Below are 24,332 nucleotides of genomic sequence, written 5' to 3'. Positions count from 1 at the left end.
AGTAATGGAAAGTGGATTAATCCGTTCCAGACGGTCCGCGGAGTAACCGTTCATAAACTGAAGCGAACTTTTCCATTGAAAGTAATGGAAAGTGGATTAATCCGTTCCAGACGGGTCCGTGAAGTACTTAAACTGAAGCGTTCATAAACTGAAACATGGGTGTAATTGGTTCCAGAAGTCTGTTCATAAACTGAAGCGTTCATAAACTGAAGCGAACTTTCCCATTAAAAGTAATGGAAAGTGAATTAATCCGTTCCAGATGGGTCCGCGGCGTTCATAAACCGAAAATTCATAAACCGAGGTGTTCATAAACCGAGGTTCCACTGTATGTGGATCTTTGTAGGCTGACCTCTGGCAGAAGAAAGCGAAAGAATAGACCCAACAGTAGCCGTGAATAATTTGTTCTGTGCCAGTAGCCACAGTCAGCAGATATTGTTTTATTCCATAATAAAATGCATACTTCTGGGGCATAGTTGTAGTAACTACTAACCACAGTGTGTGTATTTATTTATTTATTTATTTATTTAATGTCACATTCTTTTGTGCTACACACCCAAAGAATACTTTTCTAAAGATCATGAGTATGTTGACAAAATGTACAACATTGGGTTAAAAATTAGAGTGCAGAATAAATCATTCCGGGAACTTTGCCCATTCTCTCCCCACCCCCCACTTTACAAGGTGGAATTCATTGCACTATAGTCTAAAATAATTTGCAATCAAGATATGGAGAAAATTCCTTTATAAAAATGCTGGATTGACATTAATGTAATTTTTCCATTGGAGCCATGAAAGACTCTTAAATGACTTGTATAATGAATAACTGTAACTAGCAGGACAGAGCATATTTGCAATAGTTTGTTTATTTACATTTTGTGTATTTTTCCCTTTCTCTCTTGGGAAAAAAAGTTTCGAAAAAGTAACTTCTTTTTTGTGCTGTTTATAGATTTATTTTTCCAAAACAATACTATAGTTTTTGCTATTTAGACATAGCAAGAGAATATTATTTCATGAATGAAAGCTTTAAAATAACATGAAACATTTCTTTGTTTCTTTCTTACTGAACAGTTTTTTCAGTTTACGTACCCAACCACTGCCCCACTTTTGGGGTACAGAACATTTATTCTGACTGTTCTCTACACATATTTTTTGGCATCCAAATACCTTCAAAGGGAAGGTATTTTACCCACAGAGTAAAATAATTTTGAGGGGTGGGGTGGGGATCCATATTTACTATTTTGCAAGGCACAAAGGCTGACTGTTTTTAGCTGGGAGACAAAAAAATGATGCATGCCAAACCACATCCCTAATTGACCTTTTAAAAATTCATTTTACTCCAGGCATCGCCCCCACCCAAAATCATGAGAAAAATGATTTATTTATTTTTTAATAAATGATGATTATCAGTGGGATAATTCTCAGACTACTGCTGTGTATGAGCTACCTATGGATGATGGATTAATAATTCTTGAAGCATTGACCCCTAAAACTCTTATGCCTGTAACATTTGTATAAGTGTGTGAAAGAATAAAAAAAATCTGAAAACTACATTTTCATGTCTTGAATTGCTAATAAGCTGGACATCCTTAGTTGTCCAATGAATAAATGTAATAGTTTCAAATTCATACATGCCAATAAAATAAAAATGAGTGTTCAGGATGGAGTGTGGAAGTACTCAGTCAAGAATACCTATTCAGAGTTTCCCTTCATTCTTGGTTTCCATAACTCTGTTGCAATTAAAGCCATATCTGGAATGATCCAGGGGAAGATGGAATTTCTATGTTTTAAAATTAAAGCTCTTTGGGATAGAAGGAAGATAGCTTTTGCCCTCATGAAATGAGATGACACGTTGACATATCTATAGTATTTCCAGGGTACGAAGTGCCTAACAAATCTTATTTAATTATTGTCATAACACTCCTAACATTGTTTAGACTTGTGATTTGCCCAAGGCCGTCCAGTGAGCATTAGACAGGCCTGCGTGAGAGTTTCAGATTTGGATGCTCACACTGCTAACGCTTGGTCTGACGGTTGCTGATGCAGCTATTCCTTGCAGTGGCGGCTAGTCAGAATGGGAATTAATAGCTGTATGAAGATGTGGTCAGCCAGTTGTAGTCTTTAACAAAAAGCTTGGTTTAACTGGAACTCAGCACGTACTCCAGAAATATGTGTCTCTTTTGGCTTTGCTTCAGGCAATGAACACGGCACTATTGCCAAGGAAACTGGAGAAAACAGCAGTGGTTTAAGCTTAGTTTGATCAGTCGGAGCTAGAATGGTTTAAGTCAAACTTCCTCCCATAGCAACAACCTTCATATATGGACCCCACTAAGTGTAAAAAATGATAATTTTTACCATATCAAATGCAAGTGCACAATCCTTATTTAGCTATTCATCAACCCTGGGAAAGTAACAGTGAGGCTTCCTCCAGCAAGCAGCTTCTACCAGTAGATGAATTAACTTTTCCAGGGAAATATCTGCACCTTTCCTTGGGGAGGGGGGCACCTGAAGAGGAGTTCTGATTGGCTAGAGTCCCCAAGTGACCTTCCTGTTCCACTTCAGCAGAAAAATTAGGTGGTTCTACCTGCTGACTCTTCATTAACTGTGTCCTTTGTCACATAGCGTCCCTTCTGCCCAGCACTGTCCTTAATTGCAAAGTCAGTTGCAGCCTGTGGGAAGAAGGATTCTCTACTTTAAAAATGTGGAGCAATACCATTCTTATCCCAGCACAGGGCCACCATGGTTTTATTTCCCACCAGTTGTTGGTTGTATTTCCCACCAGTTGACACCCCAAACTATGGCAGATCTGGCTACCAATCCTTCCTCAGACAGTGCTATAAATAAACTTATAATAGTAATAATAATAATAATTTATTATTTATACCCCGCCCATCTGGCTGGGTTTACCCAGCCACTTTGGGCGGCTTCCAACAGAAGAATAAAATAATTGATTAAAGATGAGAGTTTTGGGAACAATAAGCTGTGAGCCCCTCCAGCATGCTGTGTAGACCCCTTCGAGTAAGTGCCATGACAGCCATGTCATCAGCATATAGCAATATATTCAGGTGTTTGCCTTCCAGAGCAGGAGCTGATGACTTGTACTTCGCCATATGCTGAACAACGTCATTTATATAAAAGTTAAAGAGGAATGGCGCTAACAAACAACCCTGTTTAACCCCTTTCCCCAGTGGCAGTGGGTCAGTATAGTTGCCTGACAACCCAGTTCTGATTTTAACTGTGGTATCTGTATGTAACTCTCTAAGTATTTTGAGAAGTCGTCTATCAATATCTGTTTGATATAGTTTTTGCCATAATTTGTCCCTACAAATTGAGTCAAAAGCAGATGTAAGGTCTACAAAAGCCACAAAAACTCTCTAAAGATAAACTATGACAAAACAAAAATTGTGGTGTTTACTAGAGCTCGCCACACATTTAGATGGTCTTTAGACGAACGCATAATTGAACAGTGTCCTCTCTTTAAATATCTTGGTATCACCTTCCAAGCTACATCTAGCTGGCTTGCCCACTTCAAGGCCGCGACCCTTCTAACACGTAGGACAATCGGTGCTCTGCTCAGCTTTTTTTAGTCAAGGGGAGGGCAACTGGTGATCCCGGCACTAAAAGCTTTTGTTGGTAAAGTGATTCCCCAGATGTTATATGGGGTAGAACTCTGGGGATGGAATCAGAAGCTGCTAGAATGGCTTGAAATCTTCCAAAAATTTTATCTCAGAAGAATTCTAGGCCTCCCTCAGAGTACTCCGGCAGCTTTCCTAAGAGTGGAAGTAGGATTACCTTCTGTGTCTGCCAGGGCCCACTTAAGATTTCTGCGTTTTTTCACCAACCTCGCAGATACCTCGAACACCTTATTGGCTAAACAAGCTTTTGTATCTTTACAACATAATACTACTTGGCGTCAAAACCTATTAGATATTCTATCCAGATACAATCTATCTGAGTTTAATACTCTCAAACTGTGGAGCCCTGATAAAGTTCAGGAATGGATCTTTGAAAAAGACGCCTTTTTGGACACCACAAAGATAAAAAATTCTGGGTTTTCCTACTGGTTTCCCCGAGTAAAAGCAGTCAAAATCTGTGCCAACTACTTGGTGGAGATCACTGATCCCACCCTTCGGAGAGCTTTTACTATGGTGCGGTTTCAAACATTGCCAACTGCATATTTGACCGGTAGATTCACAAAAACCCCAGTAGAACGTCGTCTATGCCCTTGCCTTATGAAAATTAAAGAGGATCTTATACATTACCTCCTCTATTGCCCCATTTATTCGGGCTTTAGAGACGCAATGCTGCAAATTATACCCAACTCCATAATCAATCCTGAAGACAGAGTAAAATTTTTGTTGGTTGATGCAAACCCACGTATTACCCATGCGGTAGCGGTTTTTGTGATGAAGGCCATGAAAGCCAGGGAAAGATTTATAGATGACAATGTAAAGACCCCTTCATCGTCTGTTTAACTTGTTGCTTGTTTTCCTTCTCTTCGTGTTTTGTGGGATGAAGGTTTTGTTGGGATATTATGAAATGGATTTTAATATTTTTAATTATTGTTGTGTTGATATTTGTGTACAGGCATGGTCCTCACAATAAACGGATTTTGACTTTGACTTTGATTAAAGATGAAAAGTGCTGCTTATTGGCGTCAGTGCTGCTTATTGGCGGCCGCCAGGCTCGTTTGCACTGAGCTTTGGGAAAGAGGAGGAGAAATATTGCTTTCCGGCGGGTTAGTGTGACAATGCAAATCGACCTTCTCGTCACCGCACGTCGCGGCACACCAGCCAGTGTCTCGCGGCACACTAGTGTGCCGCGGAACAGCAGTTGAGAAACGCTGCACTAGACCATACCACCCCTGGAAAGGGCTGTGTTTTCCCTTATATACCTCTAGATCTGCCTGTTCATTGGGCTTTCTAAACTAATGGGGGCAAATAGAACATTCTTAAATGGCCTCTAAAGCTTCACCTTTTGAATCCTCTAGTCTACTGTATAAGGGTGGCTTCCTCAAACTTGGCCCTCCAGCTGTTTTGAGACTACAGTTGCCATCATCCCTGACCACTGGTCCTGCTAGCTAGGGATCATGGGAGTTGTAGGCCAAAAACATCTGGTAACAGGCCTATTTCTGATGTCTCTACAGCTTCACGCAGTTATGGCCCCATTTAACCTCTTCCTGTTATTTATAAACACAACGGTATTGCTTTTTAAAACACGGTATTATTACACACAGCTATTCTGATGTTGGGAAAGATTGAGGGCACAAGGAGAAGGGGACGATAGAGGACGAGATGGTTGGACAGTGTTCTCGAAGCCACCAACATGAGTCTGACCAAACGGTGGGAGGCAGTGGAAGACTGGAGTGCCTGGTGTGCTCTGGTCCATGGGGTCACGAAGAGTCGGACATGACTAAACGACTAAACAACAACAACAACAATTCTAATGCATAGGAAACAGGTCCAACTTCCTGCATCTGCAAAGGGTTGGGCTAGATGAACTTCCAACTATATGGAAGTTGGCTATTAAGAATCCTTGGTTTCTTACCATGTGGTTACCATGTTACCCTAAATTGTATTTAGATGGCTTGTGGTGACATGCTAACTAAGTGGCTACTCGTGTGTTCCTCTCCTTGGAGGGGGAAAAAGGAAAGGCCATGTGCAAAGGAAGTGGGAGAGAATTAGCTTAAGGATTTGGATTGTAGTCCATAGATCTTGTTGCAAAAATAAAGATCACATGAAAATAAAATACTTAAAACAGAATGTGATGTGCATATTTTCCAGGCTAAATGAGTCCACATGGGTTCCATTCCATGCAACTACCTGTACACAATATTCACCCTGCTTTTATTTTGTTTTTCTGTTAGAAAATAGTGTTTCAGTGGGTACTGGCAGAGGTTGATGTCGTTTTACAAAAGCCAGCTACTGCCCTGTGGAAGCTGTTGCCGGTGCTCTTGCTTGGAAAGACCAAGTGCCCCCCAATCTAAACTGGTCTCCTGCATTGGTAACATGTTGTATTAACAGCAGATTCATTTATTTCCTAATTAACAAAAAGTGTTCTTTTTATTTAAGCCATCTGGCTGGAGAGCATGTTGTTTAGCTGCTTGCCATTACAGATTGGAGCTACATGGGGAAAAAGATGTCTCAGTTCTTGTTTTGGCTTGTGTCTGGTTTGATGTCGTAGGTGCACTATTGCACATGCTCGTCACTGCAGCATTCATTCCTCACTGACTGCAAAAAAAGTATGTTAAAATATTTCTTTTTACCAACAAAACAGGTATTGTTTTGATAGCCTATTTCATGCCGCTCCATCAATTACAATTCGGACTTGCGGTTCTCTTTACGCAGCAATGAAAGAACCTGGAGCCAAGCTCTTTAAATGACCCTCCTCTGTAGGGGCTTGCCAAGAATTTTAAAATAGCCCCATGGTGGTCTCTTGGCTCATATTCATTAGTGATGATGTACTTGTGTGGATTCTGTGTTGTAACATGAAAGGTCTACTGCTTTTTACCGATCCATCTTCTCTGCGGTTCCCTTCTGTTTCTCACTGTGCTTGTGACATTTCCCTAGTCTTATCTAGCTGTGCTGTCTCACATCTCCATTCTATCTTGAAGTGGAATTCTGCCTGGCCTCTACATTTTCTCTTTCCTGTGCAGCTTTCATTGTTTCTCCACCTCTGCTATATGAGCATTAGTCCATAAATTACCATTTTCAACAGATATGCAATTCTACTTTCCGTTAATATCAACGATCTCCTAGCCCCTGCTATAATTTTCTACTGATATTACTCGCCTTGACCTCCAGGAATATATTAATAAGAATAGGTATATTCTTGCCTTACAGGCTAGTCTTCACCTTAGTTATGCAGGCTGATAAAAGGCATGCAAGTGGATAGTTCCCACAGCTAAAACAATAGCAAGCAAAATTGTGCTCTGTAGTCTAGCATTGGCCAACATTATACTCCAGAATTGCAGAAGACAGTATTGGGCCCTGAATTGTTTCTTTGACACATCATTTCTTCACTACACATGCAGGTTGACTTGGGAGCGGTCTGACTCGAGACCACAGTGGAAAAACCACATGATTTGTATCCAGAAGGTCGCCGGTTCATCCCCTCGCATCTCCTGCTAGTGGTTGGAAAGATTCCTGTCTAAAACTGGAGAGCCTCGGCCACTCAGTGCAGACAATACTGATTTGGTGGATCAATAGTCTGACCCTGTGTGAGGCAGCTTCCTACCAGTAGAGAGTACTTTTTCCTCAGATGACTGAATCATCAAGATAGCCTCATGCATTTGGGGATGGAGGCATAGTTATAGACCATCTGAATTCTAAGCATACCTCACTCCGCCTTGCAAGCCAAGGCTCACTGTCTAGATGTGATGGTGAGAGAAACAGGTTTCAGTGTGGAGTGTGAAATTGGAGCTGGCAAGGAAACTGGAACAACTAACAGCATGGATGCAATAGATGTTAGGAGTGCTCCACTGAACAGAGCCTCCTCAGATGTAGTTTGGCTTAAAACAGGGATGGGGAAACCATGGCACTCCTGACATTGTTGGACTCTAGTTTACCTTTGTCCCAGCCAGCATGACCAGTTGTGACTGTGGCATAGTTGGTGCCTACCCTTTTAGATCCCAGCAGAAGACCTGGTTATTAGCCCCGGCGTCTAGTGGAAATACTTACATTTTTATTTCACTGCTTTTGACTTACCCGCCTTGCTTTTTGTAACAGCATTGTGAATTTGAAGTGGTTTTAATTGTACATGACTCACTCTAAAATGGTTGTTCAATGAAGAGTAGGTAAGAAATCTTTTAAATTTAATAAAAAAAACATACATTTTAAAAAATGGTGAGGGATGATAAGAGTCATTATCCAACAACATCCAAGCTCATGAACTGATTCGTGGTAGAGAGTGGTTCTCATGTTTAGAACTATACATTTGTAAGGTAAGCTTTGGCACAGAGAAGTCTCTGCTCTCTTAACCATGCTTAATTAAGTAGATTGGAAGTGCATCATAGATTCCCATGCTACCCTCACTCTCCTCTTTTTAATTTTTAACTCTGGCCTAGAGTTTTATCTGCACAGTGGTTAACACTTTTATCAAGGTTTGTAACTCTTATTCAAACTTGGTTTGCAGCATTAATTTAAATTTCTAGGAAAGGTTGTGCTCCACAGGTCATGCCTTATATTTATTAAAATGTTTATGTTATTCCAATATGCCTAAATGTTTTCCAGTTGGACTTCATAGAGAAGCACCAGTTTTCAGGTTGGCTTACAGGTTAACTGTGGTGGCCATCATATTACTCAGCAGAGATGTAGTCAGGCAAGTTGATTTAGCAGGGTGTCAAGATGGGCATTTCAACTTGGAATCAAATTCATACAAAGCTTCATACAACTGTACTGCAACATAAATTTTATGCAGCAGCAAGGTCATTAACTATTCTCTAAAACTGTATGGAAAACCTTGCTGTTACGAAAAATTAGAATAAAATAACCCATATCACCAACTAATAGGATACCCATATGTCATTTTATATATATATAAACCCCAACAGAGTCTTTAAAACTTTAAACTGAATATGAATTTGTATCAGAGACGAGGGCAAGCACAAAGACCAGCATTTTTGAGGTTTGATGCTGTACTTTCAAAGCAACCAAGATTACACTCCTCTGCTGAAAAGTGTGCCTTCTCTTTTGCCTCTACTACTTTCACATCAAATCGCAGGAATGATGCCATTGCTCCAGGTCAAAGGAAAAGCAGAACCAGCTGCCTTAAGCCAAACAAAGAGCAGGTTTGCTGTCCTCCCTGCTGTTTTGGCTTGAGCTCTTCAGACTGGAAAATTCAGAAGCATGATCTCTCAAGCTTTGTAAATGCCAAAGCCATCTAAGAGGAAAATAGGACAAGGCTACCCCTAGGCAAGTTTGTACAGAAATCTGCTGGCTGCAAGGAAGATTTACGGTAAACATCACATAGGATGGAACTGCTCCATGGAAATTATTCCACAAGAACAATCCTGCAGGAGTATATATAGGCAGATTTTTTTAAAAGGAACATCTGGGAAATATGGTAGAAGGCAAAGGAAGACTCAACAGATGAGGTACTGCCTTTTCAACAGGGACCACAAGACGGCCATCAACAACAAAAGTGGTCTAAACAATATTGGCCCGGCCTTGGAAGGTGATTTCATGTTGACAAGGCACATCAAAGGAGAAAGCACATGGGGTGTGTTTCTGCTGTGCTTCAGGGGAATTTGGGTAGTGAGAGACTGCACCCTTCACATGCTGCTCTGCAAATGGAAAAAAGAGAAAGCCTGGCCTTCACAGGCCCACTCTTCCATTGCTTGCTGGAAAAAGGCACCACAGCTTTAGAAGCAACTACAGCAGCTTGTAAGCAAAAGGGAATAGTCGAAACAAAATAAAAAAATTCCTTCCAGCAGCACCTTAGAGACCAACTAAGTTTGTCATTGGTATGAGCTTTCGTGTACATGCACACTTCTTCAGTTTCGACTACGTCAGACCAACACGGCTGCCTACCTGTAACTAAAAAGGATTAGGTAATACAAAGTGCCAATAAGAACCTTGAGCCTGGAGAAGGATCTAGATTTGGACCAAGTGCCGCAAGAATACTTCTAAATTGGACTCACTATTCTAAAAATATACTGTCAGTATTCATCCATTTCATTTTGAGCCCAGACACTTTAGTATTATGTCTCTCGATATTCTTATAAATGCCATACTGTAAGATAGCTGCTTTGATAAATGGTGAAATTCAAAATCCAGCAAAATTGACCTGTATAGGTAGGGTGCATCAGTTGACTATTATATTGATGAGAATAGATTCCAGATTGAGCAAAATTGCCTTATTGTGAAGCTCTTTGGGAATACACAGTTCCCCATCTAATGTGACATTATTATTATTATTATTATTATTATTATTATTATTATTATTATTATAGGTTTGGAGAGGGGGAGGGAATCTAAAGTGTTAGCCAGGAAAGTTACCATGGAACACCTTTTTTGGAACTGATTTCATTATCACTAGGATAAATCTTAATAAGACAATTCTGATTTAGAAATATGACTGCCTATCATGAGGTGTAGAAATTTCATGCTACATGTTCAAACAGCAACTTATGTACAACATAAATGAGGGAGTTAAAACTAAGAGCAATTATTCATGACCAGCTTTCTGTGTGTTGAGTAGTATGATGAGTCATATTTTTGTTGTTGTTGACAGATTATCCCCAAATCATAAAGTCTATCTTTAAAAGTTTGGAGATCAGTTTTTGTATCCTTTGTTTGATTATTGTAAGAGGAGGCACCAATTCTCCAGAGAAAACTTACGGTGTGGGGCTGCAGGGTAGTGGAATTCCTAAAAAATTGTGTGCTTCCTCCATTATGCTGGTTGATTTCAGGTCTGTTGGTGGACAGAGATTATTGGTTACCACTCACTGATTATTTGTTTGGAATTGCTTTGGCAACACTTTTTTTTAATTGATTGGAGTTCCATTTGTTTTCCTTTGTTGATTGGACAACTGGGGGATTGGGATGATCCAAAAATAAAATAAGGCCTGGTAGACATCCCTGATCCTGGACAATTGTTCTTCTGTTTAGGGCAGGGGTCCCCAAACTAAGGCCCGGGGGCCAGATGCGGCCCAATCGCCTTTTCAATCCGGCCCGCGGACAGTCCGGGAATCAGCATGTTTTTACATGAGTAGAATGTGTCCTTTTATTTAAAATGCATCTCTGGGTTATTTGTGGGGCATAGGAATTCAGTCATATTTCCCCCCCCAAAAAAATATAGGCCGGCCCCCCACAAGGTCTGAGGGACAGTGGACCGGCCCCCTGCTGAAAAAGTTTGGTGACCCCTGGTTTAGGGGATAAGCTGCAAGGTCCCTCAGCTGATTAACTACAGATAACACATCAGGCTCTTCGCTCATGGTGCTGTTCATTTTTGCTTGTCATACATAAAATTCTGTTTCATAGGATGCAAAAGGGGAGGCTCCTTCTTGCTCCTGCCCTGGCAGAAGAAGGAACGGTCCAGGTCACGTATCTGCTGTCGTGGAGGCCGCCCTTGTGCAAAAGGAGGCTGGGCAGGGAAAAGCTGCTTTGCACCCTGGGGTGCCCGGCCAGAGGTTAGCAGGAATGGAACCTTCTACCCCCAGAGACACTCACAGGTCTCCGGCACCTCGATGCTCCGGGGGACCCCATTGGCTGCAGCCGACAGCACCTCATATGGCATTCTAAACTCTGTTCAGTTTTGCATTTGCTGGGTTTTGCCTTTTAAAACAGCTAAAGTTGCATGAGCTGTAGCTAGCAAATGGCATATTGTTACATCACCCAAACAGAATGGGTTTCTGCTTTTGGACAACATATCTCTAAAGTTCCTGGCAGATGGCTATCGCAGGAGGTTAGGAAGGATTGAACAGTTTGACAAACACAGCCTCGGAGAACCTCCTCTGGAATTCTAGAGAGGGTTTTCCAGCTAGATTTAGTCATTCCCCCCCCCCCCCTCAAATGTCTTGGCATGGCTGATCACTTGAGGGTGACATATGGTAGGAACACGCTCTGAGGGACAAGCCTCCCGGATGGCAAACAGCACCATGCAAAACAGACAGATGGTGGCTTATTCAACCTTGGAAAGTCGTTTAATCCTACATACTGGCAAGGCCTGAGTGTAAAGAGAGACAGACACACAACCCTAATGGAATCTGAAGCAAAGATGTGATGAGTTCACTTACAAATTGCCTAGGAATGAGACAGCAATAGAGTTGAACTGATATGGTTGTACACAAGAATTTGTGAACATACGAGTTCTGGTTGTTTTGAGCAACATCCTAGACTAAAGAACATCGAGCAAAGTCAGCACTTGTTCTTTCAACTAAAATGAAAATGGCATATTTGAAAAGCCACTGATGATTAGAAGTGTTCACTTGGTTGAAACTTTGCTTAGGAAAGGTACCTGCTTCTCTTCAGGATTCTGATTACATTTTAAAAGTGAAGTATTCAGGTCTCATTTTCTCTGTCACAAACCATCAGGTTTATAAACACCCCCTCTACAACCACATTTATATTGCATTTATTTGCATAATACATACAAAAAAAATGGTGAAATACAATATTTTGCTGGCTAACAATAGAAACCAACAAAGCCAATGACTAAACAGTGGTAATCCATTAAAAATCCAGTTTTGTTTTTTGTTTTTTAAAAATACTAATACGTTGGGGTTTTTTTAAATGTAAATTTTATAGTCATAAAACCTCATATTTAGGTTCCAATTCAACTAAATCGTTGCACTGGCAGGAGCCAGCACAATGACACCTGCTAGTGCAACAGTGCCTTCCTTCCTTCCTTCCTCTCTGCCTCTCATACCCTCCCCCAAATCATCCCTTGGGGGTTGGGAGAAGTCCCAGAACAGCACGTGGAGGTGAGGCAGATTGTTCCATCTGGGAAGCAGAAATGCTGATGGAACGATTGTATTAGCACAATGCTGAATTCCATCCTTAAAAACTTCACCAATAGTGAGAAAGTGTTAACCTTTTTATGACTATTGGAGTGATGTTTTATGGAACAGAGTCCTCCTGTGTAGAAAGTCCTTCTAAAGGGTGTCCAGCTTCTGAGTTGTCTTGAAAATGCATAATAATTGCTCTTCTGATCACTGCAGTAGTTGATCAAGAGTTTGGGAATATTGGTGGCTGTACTCTGAGATTTCTTCTTTGTGTTTCCTTCCCAGAATATTTGCCATCACATGCTTGGTTCCAGAGTGCTCATACCCACTTGAACTGGTTTCAAAGGGATCCTGTGATTCTCCAATGTCTGCCTTGGTAAGTAGAGCTGTGTGTGGTGTCTCCACAGTCCACCTCCCACCTGATACAGAGACTTTTCTTTTGAGCAGCCCTGTCATTCTTGATTGTTTTCCCCATCTACTCCAGCACTCTTACCCACCTTGGTGCCATCAAAATGTTTTGGACTACTGTGCTGACTGGGGCTGATGAATGTAATGTAGGGGGAAGGTTGGGGGACACCAGACAGATTTCAATTCTCCCAAAACACTTCAAGATCAATAGTTTGAAATGGTTTGCAAATATTTTAAAATGTGGCTATTAGAATGATAATAAAGATTCTTGCAATGAAAACTGAAATTAAAAATTAAACTGACCAATCAATATGCACATGCTGCCTCTTTCATTTTTTAGGCAATAGAAAAGATTTTCATTTTGTAGACAGGCTAGACACTTTGCTGGACACAGCCTCCTCTTAGAGATTGTGATTCAAAAAAGGCATATATTTCCTTGCCTGCATTCCTCTGGATATGAATAACTAAGAGGTGCAGCACTTAGGAGAGGAGCCAGCTGTTTGCAGAAATGTCTTCTCTGCCTACAAAAGAGACAAAAGGTTTCATGGCTCCTAGAAAAGCTGACACAATTGTGTTTTCTCAGACATTTCTGCCGAAACAGCGAAGTCTGTATCATATGTATCAATGATTCCTTCTCATCCCCAACATCAGCCAAGGACAATGGGAACACAAGTCAAACCATACATTTTTATATGGTAAATAAAGTCCAAAAGGTGGCCAGGCAATTCTCTATGCTTGCTAGGGCAGATGGGCATTGTAGTTCAACAACATCTGAATGGTCAAAGGTTCACCACTCCTGTCATAAAGCATGCAAGGGACGTCACTGACTCATCCAACATGTTGGGGGTATTGCCTGTCTCATGTTATTTTTATCTATACTACATAGCAGGGGAGGATAAGTTGATCTGGGTAGCTGGCCAGATCTTTCCCACCCACTGTGGGTGAAATCTGACCAATGGGAGGGTCCGCTTACCTCACACTAGGTGACTTGTCTTTACCCACACTTTCTGAAATGGTGTGGGTGAAGGCACAGGCCACAAAGCATAGCTGCCAAGTTATCCCTTTTTTAAAGGGATTTTACCTTATGCTGAATAGGCTTCCTCGCGAGAAAAGGGAAAACTTGGCAGCTATGCCACAAAGCATTGACAGTTGGCTGATCTTCAGCTGGTTGTTTGTGCTTGATTGCTAAGCACAGCTTGACCTGACCATCAGGTGAGTGTGATTTGGCCTAAATGGCCCAGCAGGCCTGGGTTCTCCACTGCTGCCATATCGTGTGAGGCTTGCTGGCTGACCAGCAGGTTAATTCCTGGTTAATAGTCCAGGATGATCAGGAAATGCTCCCCTGGTACCCAGGGGACTCTTTCTTTCTTTCTTTCTTTCTTTCTTTCTTTCTTTCTTTCTTTCTTTCTTTCTTTCTTTCTTTTTATCTCTCTCTTTCTTTCTCTGTCTCAGAATGTGATGCAGTCAGAGTTTGGGGAAGGTAACAGTGCAACACCCCCAAGCTTTGCTAGAAATTAGAGAAAAACAGTTAAAAGGTGTTTTACCATTCAGATTTGGAGACAATGAGAGAGCTAAGAGTTTTCTACTTCAGGTATAGCTGGAAATTAGGGTGCAGGTTTGTGGAACTGCAGAAGTTGCACTGTAGAATCTGATGCGGGTTGTGCTGTCTGCTTGCAGAACTGTCTTTTCCTTCTTTTGCTCTGTTTTTATAAGTAAAGTAGATATTATGAAGGCACCATAAGCCTCCAGTGCTCTTTAAATCAATGGCAGAGCCAGTATGGTATAGGGAACACAAGAGAAGCACCAAATTTGGTACTGAGCACACAAGAATTCTGAGAACCACAGAACCACTAAAGAGGTCATCCAGGAAAAGTAAATCAAGGCCCGTGTCACATTCTTGAACTAGGATCCCTGAACTGCAGAGTTGCACTGGCACTACAAGACTGAAAATAATTTCCTTATCCTGATCCCAGTCCTAATTTGGGGGATAGAAGATTCCAGTGCAGCCCACAGACCTTTCCTGGCAAGCACATGCTGCCATTGGCTTGAATCCCAGGTTGCTCTTCTATTCATGCAGGGGCAGTGATTGCCACTCACACTGCAACCCCTCTTCATACCGAGGCTGATTCTGTCCCAAACCCAGGCCTGAATTGACTGAAATGGGTCAAGATAGTGTGTTCCCTCCAAAACAGTCTTATAATCCAAAATATATTCATCTTAATAATAGCAGTTTCCCAAGGATACTGGGTGGTATTCAGTGTTAGTCCTTCTCAGAGTAGACCCATTAAAGCAAGTAAACATGATTAACTTAGATTCATTAATTTCAGTGGGTATACTCTGAGAAGCACTTAGCTGAATACAACCCACAGTCTCCAACTTAAAACAGAAAAAAACAAATCAAACCAAATCCCAAACCTCATTTTCAATAAAGCAGACAATATTCTACTCATTTCAAAGGATGGGTTGGGGAGAATAAACTCTAGGGATGTTTCCAACATATTTCTTGAAAATACATCATCTCTTCTGTCTCTGAACATCCTTAATTTTGTTAAAAAATAACACTTTAAGCTTTCGGGCAGTTCTTCCTAAGAAGCAGCATCTTACTGTTATTTTTCTTAGCATATCCTTTCATTATTAAAAGCTTGGTTCTGCAGCTGTCTTGCATACAGATCCTCCCTTTGAAGTCCCAATAGCTTCCAGCGCTGAGTGGACTGCAGACTTTGCCTCTGTGTGTTTTGGTTATGTAACAGATTAGATCACTATGAGCATAGTCGGATGATCTCAACAGAGTGGAAATAAGGGATTTGAGCAGGAGAAAGAACGAGATACAGCGTTTGTTTTAGTTTTACTTAAAAATGATTGCTACCCAAGATAGCAGCATGCCATTGAATGAGAAAGTAACCACACCATATCAAATGCTACCTTCCTTTCATTTTTATATTAGAAAAATGTTTCCCATGTGGCAAATAATAGGATTATTGGGAGTCAATCAAAGCAACACAAGGGACTAATGAAAGAAGAGTGGGGAAGATCCATGGCTTTCTAAACATAATCAGAAATCTGTAGGTCTCTTTAGTTAAATATTTGGGAATGGCTGTCTAGTAAATTATTTGGTTAGCCACATAAATAAAACGCTATCTCATCTATATTTTCCTCACCCCTCTGAGTAAAATTCATGCCGCATCCAATTTGGATACAAATATATAGTCTAATAATTTGTCAGTGGGCGGCTAACATGTGCTGTGGAAGTTAAGGATAAAGGGAGTGCAACATACACTCTTAAAAATGCTACTTCTACAGGAGACTAAGGGGCTGGTTAGCACAGTTGGTTAGAGCATGACGCTAATAATGCCAAGATCCCTGTATGGGCCATTGTACATACTTCATACAGGAGATGAAATGAGTTTCAAGCACAACCTGCAAAGTTAAATGTGGGTGGTTTATATTCATTCCATATCTGTCATTTTTTAAAAAAATATTCAGTATTATGTAGCCAAGTACTTTTTGACTATAAAAGAATAGTGGGTTGTTGTTGTTTTTAATCTAATTGCATTTATATATGTTGGCATTGATCATTCTGCAACTTTATATTTTTATAAAGTTGGGGTCCAAGTCTAATTGGCTCCTCTGCTACAGTAGGATACTTTTCCATTCTTACCTCTGCTGAGTTTTAGTATATGGTAGCTGTTTCCATTTCACATAGCAAGCTAGTGGCATAATAGTATGCAGATTGTGCTGAATATTGGAAATGTATTCCCCACAGGATATGCAGAGGTGACTCTGTGGCATACTACAGATGTAGCACTAAACTGTGACCCCCATCTGTACTCTACATTTTAAAGCAGTATTGTACCACTTTAAACAGTCAAAGCAGTACAAGGTGGTAGCACACAAGCATGAGACTTATGTATGTAATACCAACCTAAACTATAGCTTTGTATTACATCCATACCAGACCTGTGTTTGTGCCAGCATGTGTATCTACAAGAAAATATTGTCCACATAAGGAAATAAAAAAGTGTAAGTTAGGAAGACACCCTTTTCTAAAGCACAGTTCAGTCCTGCTGTATCTTTTGCTACCTCTTATTGTGTTTGTGCAGAGATCTCAACAACATGCCCTTTCAAAACCTGCTTTTGGTTTTTCTTGGAGAGGTGTCATTTTTCGCTTCAAGAAGCTGAAAGTTCATCATGCAGCTCAACAGATCAGTAAATGAGGTTCTCGAGTGTTACACACATGCAGCACACACTTCAGACAAGCAGCTAACTTCTCCACTTCTGATAGCATTCAACTGAAATCTCAATTTTCATAATGTTTTAATGAAGAATGAAAAGTTGCCTTAATGTGGATGAGTAAGCCATTCCTCAAGTCATCAAAGAAGAAGGGGAAAATAATAATTAGAAGTCATGCTTGAAAGACTATCTGGTGTACTTTAATGGCAGGTTGGCATTTTCTTCCCGCCCTTCAAATCATGCCAGGGGAAAATTGCTGATGAGTCATGATATGCTGTAAGTGCTGCAATGAGGGGGGCATGTAAGAGTATGATTCATAAATAATTGCTGTTAGGGATGAAAAAGTCGACCAATATCCTATAAAACAGGGAGACCTGTCACAAAAGCTTAATCTACCTATAGTCAGGGGATAAATTAATGACCAGTATGGATGTCACTTTAATTTTGCTCCTGCAATGTATTTTTTTATGTGTGTAGCACAATGCAGTTACATTGGGTACTTCCAAAACAAGTTATCAGGAATTCAGTACTGAATTATCTGGGGCTTTGTTGCTTAATAAGATGAATCTCAATTTTATTTTTTTTGTAATTGTGCTGAACAGCAATTAGTAAATTTGTGACTAATCATTTCATTTAATAAAATATAGTAAATCTAGACAACAATCAGGACATTTTGCTAGCATTTCCTATGCCATAATTTGGAAGTGTGTATAAGCAAAGCAAACTTCATAGTCTGCAAACTATACAAGGCAAAGGACAATAGTGGATCTCCACAAATCAAAATAATTTCTGTTTGAACTAAGGCTTTCAAAAAGCATTTGACAAAGTCCCTCTCATCAAAGGCTCTTGAGTAAACTTGCCAGACATGGGATGACAGTTCTTCCTATGAATCAATAACTGATTAAGAAAAGGAAGCAGAGAATAGGAATATCTGGACTGTTCTCAGTTAAGTCACAGCATAAGTTATCCTGAACATAGGTGCGAACTCCCTGGGTGCCTGAGCACACACAAAAATCCCCATGAAGGGGCTGGGCACCCACAAATTTTGGTGCCATCATGGCCATGCACGCTGCATGGCACCCATGGCTCTGGGGCTAAGCTGGCACTCCTGATCCTGAATATGCAGTATTGCGGGTGGTGCCATGGTCTAAACCACTGAGCCTCTTGGGATTGCTGATCAGAAGGTCAGCAGTTCGAGTCCCCGTGATGGGGTGAGCTCCCGTTGCTCTGTCCCAGCTCCTGCCAACCTAGCAGTTTGAAAGCGTGCCAGTGCAAGTAGATAAATAAGTACCGCTTTGGTGGGAAGGTAAACAGCATTACCGTGTGCTCTGGCACTCGTCACAGTCCTCCATGCGCCAGTAGCGGTTTAGCCACATGAACCGGAAAACTGTCTGTGGACAAACGCCGGCTCCCTCGGCCTGAAACCGAGATGAGTGCCGCAACCCTGTTATATTATTTGTGGCTTGTATGAATCCACTGTTTTATTTTATTTGTTTTGTTTTGTTGTGTTTTATGATGGGCGTAAAGCCGAATAAACATCTTTGCTTGCTTGCCGCAACCCTATAGTCGCCTTTGACTGGACTTAACTATCCAGGGTCCTTTACCTTTTTACCTTTTTATTGTTGTAAGAACATAAAAAGTATCTAGCTGTATTAGACCAAGATTCATATAGTCAAACATTCCTCTATACCTATTCCCTTCTGATTTTGACCCGCATCTCTTTCCTGCTTTCTATTAGCTGGATTCTAGGAAAGGGGTGGCCACCAATCAATTTTAAATAGCCCTGGAAGACTCCCAAAATTTGGTGACAGTGGTGCCCTTTTTATTTTTTGTTTATGTATTGGTCCACTTTGTGTATACAGTGTGTTAGAGCAGCAGGTGAAAAAAAATCATCCTCACATTGCCTTGTTTCAAGGCATTCTATGGGGCTTTTCATACAGTTCCAATGGAGCTGCTGCTTCCAGATCACTAAGCGATGATCAGCAGCACTCAGATATCATTGGAAGTTTCTGATGATAACCTGAGTACCAGTGATAAATTCTATGGAAGCAGAGCTTCTATTACTAACCACAGGAGAAATCCCATGGACCACATTGAAGCAATATGCCAGGAAAGAAAAATTGACTTTGCTGGAAGCTGCTACTTCTAAGGGCCTTGAGGCAGCAGTTCCCAAGGTCTTCCCTCTTCGCTGCCATCAGGAAAGGCAAGGGAAGCTGCCTCCAGTTGAATGTGCCTGCCATATACACGATCTACATGATCGTGCAAACCTCTTTGCGTGTTGTGAATTTGTGTGAGAGAGAGAGAGAAAGAAAGAGAGGGAGGGAGTTACGGTAGAATGTCTGTGGCAACTTTGGCAACACCCGTATTTTGACCATACTCACGGTACATTGCAGTCTCTTGAGGTTGCAGTGGGGCAATGTGGTCCTCTGGCTGAAAAGGTTTCTAGGGAATCCAGAATGCTGCCATGATTCAAGTTTTCTCTTTCACCTAGCAGGAGTTTCCTGCTCAATGTCAACCCAAATATGACAAATGTTGCAAATCTAGTAATCTAATAGCTTCTACCTTCATTTGGCCTTAATGTGGAGGGTTTTTTTTTTAATGTCAGGAGGAGGCTAGATATTATATGTTGCAGGGCCTTGATTAATTTATCTGGGTTTGATATGGGTAACATTTAAAACAGTAAAATAAGTTTGGTAGTCTGTTCATTTTTACTGCAGCTCCTTTTGCCTACCAGCAGCAATTTATCTCATGGAGCAGAGAAATAGAGTTTGTCAGAATTATTTCCAGATACTTAATTCACTGTGGAATTACTTCATGCCTGTGTTTTTAAAAATACATTCAAACCAATTATAGGCAGATATTTAGTTATTTTCAGTATATTTATTTACATGAACACATTACCTGCGCTTTAGCTTTGTATGCAAGTTTTACCTTTTTATTTCATGTATTTTTGTATTAGGTGGTTTTAATATTTTACTTGCAAATCATTCAGATATCTTTTTTAATAAACCAACCCCCCCCCCCAACAAAACTGGGTATTGAAAGTAAATAAATAAAACATACTTCCTCCATAAACAAATCGGAAACTCTTATCTTGGGTGGATTGATTTCAAACTGTTTTTTTAAGTTACAAAGAGTTAAACATGCGTGCTGAAATTTAGCAGCACTGCAGATACTTCTGACAACAGTGGCTATAACCTACTAGATGCCCTCTGTATAAGCACCAATGTGACTTTGGGGACTGCTGAGACTCAGTCTGTTGCGACTGGCATCAGTTGCCACAGGCAAGTAATCACAAGAAACTGACCTTGGCGAAAGCACATTTTACACTTCAGTGCTGTTTGACTGTGTGTGTGTGTGTGTGTGAGAGAGAGAGAGAGAGAGAGAGAGAGAGAGAGAACAATATGAATAAAAAGAAGGCAAAAGGATTACAACAATTTTCAGAAATTTCAGAGGTACAGTATATGCACAAATATAGACCAAACCTCTGGATGCCCAATTTTATTTCAATTTTATTTTTATGTCAGTTGTCCTGGAAATACGTATCAAAAAATGCTATACAAAATAACCATGTACATTTAAACAGAAAAACAAGAGTGGCTGCTTTTAAAATATACCGGTTCCTCTCAAGGAATGTGCAAAACAACTAACCAAGCTTCTTTCTGTTCCTCACTGTGCATTTTTATCAGACATAACAGATTCAAAAACAATATGTATGACTTTTTTTAAAAAAGACCTTTTATAATGTAATTTTAAAATGCATTCGTTGCCCTCCCAGTTTTAAACTTTTTGCTGCAACTATGAATACTGTGCACTATGACGGTGTCTTTGCACTGCAACATGTGCTCAGTTGCCACTAATTAAGAACTTGATGGAGAATTTAATCACAACCCCTGATGCAAAAGGCACACATTTTCTGTGTGTGCTTTTCAGCTTGCATGTACAATGGCTTGAGGCCTTGAACTGCACAGTTTGTCAAGCCAGAAACAATGTTTTTCAGGGACATGGATGACCTAGGGCAGATAAGCTGACAGGCCCTGTGCCGGAGGCACAACCTGCAGAATTTAGACTGTCATGTGGTAACTTATAAGATACCTTTTACAGTTTTCAACACTGGATGGCTCAAGTAATTATAATTACCTAAAAAACACACACAGTTTAGTTTATTCTTCAGATACATGTTTGTTTCTTAGAAATAGTATTTAAGATTATGAACAACTTAGTTATCCCAGTGTCCAAGACGCAGGCTGATTTGCATACTCTCCAACATATTGCCCAGAAAACTTAGGCACACATCTTTTGGGACACACTCCTGCACAAGTCATGTGATGTGACCCTTGCAAGATTGTGCCCCAAAACATCTTTCTGGCCATAGTGCCCAAAAACATATATTTCGGGAACCGTGCTCTGGAAAACATGACCTCCCAAAATAGGATGTCCCGATTTAATTGGGGCATTCAGAGATTTGTCTCCAGGCCAACACTGAGGATGACCTTTATAAATACCGTAGCATAGGTCCAGGAAACCTCAGGGGCTGCCTTCTTCCTACCAGCCTTCCTACTCTAAAAGATTTGACAGAAGCTTGTCTCTTTGTCTTCTTGATGGTGCAGGCTTGGCTGTTAAGGGCTAGGGGAAAGACCACCTTTGTGGCTTCACCCAATTTATGGAACTCTTTGATTCCCCAGTGGTGCTTTACTGTATAACGAAAACCTTTTAGTTTAGGCAGAAGTTTTATTGGCTAGGCAGGTTTCTATCCAATGCTTTTCTTATAGACTCACTGCTGCACTTTATATATAACATTGTATTTTATGGTTGCTTTGAATTCTTGATAGCCACTCTGAGTGGTGCATAGGCAGGATATACCAATTCAAAATAAATAAATAATAAAATTATTGGGCATCTAAATGACTGAAAATTAGCTTTTTAGCAAGGAAGAAGCAGAGACTGAATTCACTTGCCCCCCTGCATGTTGCTTTTAGGCATTTTAAGCAGAGCTTTTGCATATGCAACCCTGGCTGCTGGATTAGGAAAACCTGTGTGTAGTGCCTATTTGCATGTACAATACCCAATTCAGCTAAGGATGTACACTGGAAGCCTACTTCCACATTCAAATTTCCCCCAGCTGGATTGAAGCAGACCAAAGCCGTGTTTCAATTCCTGAAGCTTTCCACCCATGCAAACTGGCTGATTTCAACCACATAGTTCCAAATTGTAATCACCACTGCTTGCTTCCAACTTAATGTGTTCAGGATTATGATGCAGGACAAAAAGGTTCTGGAAGTTGGAACAATAGGTATAACCAATTAGTATGTCAAGTTGCCTTCCTACTGGTAAAGTACTGATCCTTAAGTGGATGCCTTAGTATATACAAACAAATCATGTTTATTTAAATTTTCTATGCTGCCTTTCTGCCTTTCTCTTCAGTTATAACATGGTTTCACTAATTCCATTGCTCAATCAGTTGGGAGAGAGAGAATTTCTCTTAGTAACTACGAGTGCCTCACTTCTTTTTAAGACTTCATACTTTTCTCCATAGATTATAAACTTTAATGAGTGGTCTTAAGAGTGTGGGAGGATGAATCTTACAAGCAAGCTGTTCATGTATATATTGTTAGTACATGATGAGAACAGATTACTGAGAAGCAATTCAGATACCAACACAATAGTCTGCCTTGTCCTCAAAAGTGGTAATTTCTACAACATTTTGATTCACCCGTGTCCCCCCCCCCTTACCAGATGCATGAATTACTCTTTTCAATGATATGTAGCATCTGCTAATGTTCTGTGTTGCTTTCACACTGTGGTACAATATCGAGACAGCAACATTGACATGTCTGATTCATTATTATCATGGAGATGGAACAGGCACAGTTACCCTGTGCTGTAGTCCTGGTCATTGTTCTTTGGCATTCATTGGAGAGGTGGTCCTCCACCTTGGGCTGTGCACACACCATACTTTAAAGTACATTCCCCCTCCCAAAGAATCCTGGAAACTATAGTTTGTTAAGGGTGCTGGAAATAGTAGCTCTCAGTAAACTTCTAGAATTCTGAAAGAATACTTTTGGAATATGAGTTGATGCCCCTCCTTTTCCTCCAGGAGATTCTAGAACCATTCTAGAACCCTCCTTTTCCTCCAGGAGATTCTAGAACCATCTGTCCTGGGCGCATGTTAGAGATTTTTAAAGAGCTGAGATGCACTCTGGTAAAGGTGTTATTGCCCATAGGTAGAAAGAACCATTCTCTGGTGAAAAGTGAAAACCCTTTTTAAAAAGCTGGCATTTTTCAGTAAGCTTTTTTTATTTTATGGTTAATTTTATCTTTTGTGTTTCTTTTGTGACATCACTGTATGCTACATAGAAATGGCAGTGTTAAGTGGTATAGTTGCCCTAGGCCTCCATCTGTGTAGTTGCAGTAGATGTAAATGTCGTGAGCATCTATTAAATAGTGCCCATGAGGGTAACTTTATCTACCAAGCACAATTTCCAAGACCAAAGAACCATAGTTTTTCTCTCTTGTTGAGATTCATTTTCAAATTATTGGGACTCATCAAGACCATCACAGAGTGTACATACAAATTTATCACCTGCATAGCTTCACCTGCTTCCAGTGATGAAGAGAAGTAAAGTTGAGTGTCCTTAGAATACTAATGACACCTTCCTCTGAACCCTCAGATGATCTTGCTCAGCAAATATACACAGATGTTAAAGAGCATGAGGAATAAGATGGAATCTTGCAGGACCTCACAGCTAAAGTGTTTCTCACAGCAATTGTAACACATGAAACTTCACTTAGTTGTTTATCAGGCAAGGAAATAGAGGTTGGAACCTGAGTGCAACTACTGGCAGATTGGGGTGAATTACATATGAGAGCATGGAGACTCTTAAAATGAAGTGGATCATTAAAAACACGTCTGGAGGTGACCACTTGAATTTAAGTAGGACTGTACCTTTTAATTCAGACACTTTCCTTGAAGAGGGTCAAGCAATTGTTAAACCAGAGAGTTAACAGACATTTGAAATGCAGAGAAAAATGGAAGCTGGCCAAAGTTAGGGCCATTGCCCCACTGAACTGTAAAAGGAATGCTAACGGTGACAGATTTTTTTCTGGAAAGACCTTAAGTGATGGAAGTTTAATTTCCATCGTCAGTAGAAAAGCTTTTGGAAAGACAACCAGCAGTGTGCCATTTTTGTCACAACCTGAAATGTCAATGGAAAAAGTTTTAGAACAGATTGGTAGAATAAACAGCAAGAAC

At 40.5% G+C, this 24,332-nt stretch overlaps 1 protein-coding gene across 5 annotated transcripts in view; it reads left to right on the top strand.

Annotated features, from left to right (window-relative positions):
* The window catches only part of LDLRAD4 (low density lipoprotein receptor class A domain containing 4), a 289,122-nt gene that overhangs the window by 55,086 nt on the left and 209,704 nt on the right, over positions 1–24,332 (top strand). For 4 of the 5 annotated variants that reach the window (XM_088675304.1, XM_088675305.1, XM_035124991.3 and 1 more), the window contains exon 2: positions 12,728–12,818. The gene's annotated coding sequence lies outside the window, so the exon portion shown is untranslated. Of the gene's footprint in view, positions 1–10,979; positions 11,129–12,727; positions 12,819–24,332 lie in introns of all 5 variants that reach the window. The other variant, XM_088675306.1, reaches the window with a different exon arrangement.

Source organism: Zootoca vivipara, chromosome 8, assembly GCF_965207765.1.
Source record: "Zootoca vivipara chromosome 8, rZooViv2.hap1.1, whole genome shotgun sequence".
Taxonomy (NCBI): domain Eukaryota; kingdom Metazoa; phylum Chordata; class Lepidosauria; order Squamata; family Lacertidae; genus Zootoca; species Zootoca vivipara.
This window is presented reverse-complemented; position numbering and strand designations above follow the sequence as displayed.